The following is a 3,895-nucleotide window of genomic DNA, read 5'->3' on the forward strand; positions in this document are numbered from 1 at the left end:
CAAGCACAAGGGGAAAAGAGACGCTACCTAGAATTCTATATTCAAATGATATTATCTCACAAAAGAAACAGTGAAGACAGTTTTAGTAATAAGGTAGATTATTAGAGTTGTGTGTGGTGCTGACTACTTGTTATCCTAGCACTTAGGAGGCTGATACAGGAGGATCTGCAGCCACCAGATTTTCAGGCCATCCTTAGCTGCATACCAAGACCCTGCTTCAAAAAACAAAAGTAAAGCCGGGTGGTGGTGGTGGTGGTGGTGGTGGTGGTGGTGGTGGTGCACGCCTTTAATCCCAGCATTCGGGAGGCAGAGGCAGGTGGATCTCTGTAAGTTTGAGGCCAGCCTGGGCTACAGAACAAATTCCAGGACAGCCAAGGCTATACAGGAGAAACCTTGTCTTGAAAAACCAAAAGAAATAAATTGCACTATTAGCTTATCTGAAGTAAAGTAAACGCCAGAGGAAGTACGTCAGTCTAAGACTGTACCAGATGAAAGCTGAATCTTAACCAAGAGATAAAGATGCAGATAAATACAATGGACTTTCAGAATTATGATGGAAATCTCTTTCTCAACTTGAACAAGAGGAGCTAGGGAGAGTTTACAGCTGATATCAGACTTCATGCTGAAGCACTGAATGTTTCCGCCCTCTGAATCAGGATCAAATCAAGGCTAATTTTTTTTCTGTTTAAAATCTAAACAGAACAATGAGAAGGAAGTAAAGGAAATCTACACTTGAAAAAAATTGTAAAAAAAAACAAACCACCAAAACCCTGCCATATTATTCCCAGCAGATATAATTGCTGAATATATTGAAAAGATGTAAGAACTAATGGGTGAGTTTAATGATGCTGTGGGTTATAAAATAAAATTATTTTTTGGCATATGTAGGCAGAATTTTTCTGTCCTGCCAACCAGTTCCCAAATAATCACACAGAGACTGTTCAGCTGGAATCTCCAGCTCAGCCCCAGTTCTCTCTCTCCAAACTCCACTCTCTCAGAGAAACACCAAAAAATCCCAGTGTGGCTCCTCCCCTGACGCTGCTAGATGCTCAAGACCCCACCTACCATGATGAGGCACAAACCTAGCTTGTGGAAGAGGTGTCATCACCCCACCCCACAACTACCCAGTATTTAATCCCCCTCCTTCAGAGTGGCCATGTGATTTCTTTGCTGCCCTCTTCCCCTGCCTCGCTCTCTGGGGGCTGGAGGACTCACCTGAGAGTGCTTTGTACAAATATACCTGGTCTTTTGCTTTTTAATTTAGCTTGATCTGGCTTACTGCATCAGCAGAAAAACCTAATATTTGGGTACAGAAATCTTTCAGAGATTTATTATTAATTATAAATGCTTGGCCAATAGCTTAGGCTTGTCTCCATCCAGTCTCTTACAACTTAAATTAACCCATTTCTATTAACCCATGTGCTGCCCAAGGCTCATTTGCCTCATGTATGTACTTCTCAGCCTGCTTTCTCTGCATCTCATGACTTTACCCTTCTCCCCAGCATTCTCTCTGGCCTGAAAATCCTGCCTAGCCATTGGCCAATTGGCTTTTTATTAACAATGAGAACAACACATCTTTACAGTGTACAAAAGGATTATTCCACAGTATGTAGATAAGTCATAATCCATCAGATACTGAGATTTAAAAATACTATTAAAGGGGCTGGAGAGATGGCTCAGTAGTCAAGATCAATTAATGCTCTCCAGAGGACCCAAGTTTGGTTCCTAGCACAGATACAGCTCTAGGGGATCTAACACCCTCTTTTGGCCCCAGTGGGCAATCTCCTACATGTCACACACACACACACACACACACACACACACACACACACACACACCTTTTATGTGCAAGACTTTTACATTGAAAATTACAAAATCTTGCTAAGAAAAAAAATAAAAACAAAACCTTACACAAGTGGCACACTGTGGTATATTCACAGGTTGTATAGTGTCATGATGTTGGTTTTCATCTACAGTTTCTATTTTGTAATTCCCTTCCCAAGGCTGGCTATAAAATCTTGGAATTTTCTTCCCCAAGGCAGGTCACAGAAACTCTGATTATCACTGATCTTTCTCACTTACAGTGGGCCATGAAGAAATTTTCTGACCTGCCCTTGCTTGACAGTAGGTCCTAAAGCCTGCCTGTTCCAGAGGAATCTTGCTCATACCCTGGAAGGAGGAATATTATTCAGAGAGGTCAAGAACACTGCAGACCAGCCTTACTGCATCCCCACCAATCTATTAGCATTACATCACATCACTCTCATCCAATCACATTTCAACTTGTCAATGCTTCAAGCAAATTGATTGAACTCAAGGAAGGGGTTTTGTGTCTGGTTGGTTAGAATGGCATCTACATGGCAAAGAGGACAGTCCGGGGACTGAGTGCCCAACCTGTGGGACCCGACGCTGTCTAAGTTGCATGGTGTCTGAGTTGAGTGTCACTAGATGACAGCTAAGTATTACTTGCCAGTGGTTAGAAGCCACACCTGGTGTTAGAAGTCTTCTGTCTTGTTTGTGGTGTAATACAGTAGAGGGAGGAAGACTCTTTGTTTTTATTAACACATCTCAAAAAATTCAATAGCAGTAAGATGGCGATCCTGCCCAAACTGATCTACAACATCAACCCGGTTCCGATTGGGACGTAAGGGAGAGAATGATAGAGTGGTAGTGGTCCTGAAACTCACACGGAAACCCACAGGTGTCAGAATGGCCCAAACACCACTAGAGAAAGCAGTGTCAGAGATCTTAACACACCTTGATTCCGGACGCCGCCGCCGACAAAGTCACGGTCATAGAAATGGTGTGTTGACGGGTGTGAAGAGAGACAAATATATGGGTGGAAAAGAGCAAAGAGTCCAACAGACACTGCACACACCTGGTTGACCTCCAGCAAAGGATTAGAGGTGATTTACCCGAGTGTGAATACTTTCTCTGTCTTCTTAAAGGGCTTAATAGAACAGAATAGAGATACCAGAGCTAGACCTGCACACACACTGTCAAATCGTTCCACAAAGACACAAAGATAATTTGGTAGGAAAATGTTTTTTTTTTTTTTTCCTAAAAAAAAAAGGCAAACAGTGGCCAAAACCACAGGGAATACATATAATACAAAACAACAACAAAAAACAGACTCAAAATGGATCATAGAATTAAATGCTAAATGTGCAACTTGAAATTATAAAACTCCTAGCTAGGTATGGTGGCTGCACACCTGTGATCGCAGCCTTTGGGAGGCAGAGGCAGGAGGATCAGGAGTTCCAGTCCAGCTCGGGATACACGAGCCCCTGTCTCAATAGTTCAAAAGGGTGTGTATGTGATATTTGAACATACACTTCCCCAAAGAAGACATACAAATGGCATGCAATCTTAAGAGAAAAGTATTCAATATTGTTAGTTACTAAAGAAATGAGAATCAAAACTTCAACAAGATCCTTCTGTGTGCTTTACTCTGGGTTGGACCCCAAAGTTTTTAGGGTCACACGTGGGTACCCCAAGAACCCAGACTCCAGTCCATTTGTTGCAAAAGCATGAGGATTTATTAAAGCTTCTGTACAGAAGGGCAAACTCTTGTCCTGAGAGCAAGAGTCGCATCTTACTGCAGCCCCATAAAGGCTTATAAAGGAAAAACCCACAAAAGCCACAAGATTACAATTTCCATATAATGTCATTTCAATTGATTTATGTCTAGAAGCTAATTTCATAAAATCATTGTCTGGTTACAGAGTGATCACAGAGGGGGATACAGTTACATCAGTGTGCACATTTTTCTTGAAACCTCAAGGCGGGTATCAGGGCGGGAGTGGAGTTTACATACAGGTCACGGTGGTCCTCCCTGGAACATTTGCAATTTTCCCAGTCACAGTTGAGCACATCTCTTAATAGAAATCTCTTT

Source organism: Peromyscus leucopus, chromosome 8b, assembly GCF_004664715.2.
Source record: "Peromyscus leucopus breed LL Stock chromosome 8b, UCI_PerLeu_2.1, whole genome shotgun sequence".
Lineage (NCBI taxonomy): Eukaryota > Metazoa > Chordata > Mammalia > Rodentia > Cricetidae > Peromyscus > Peromyscus leucopus.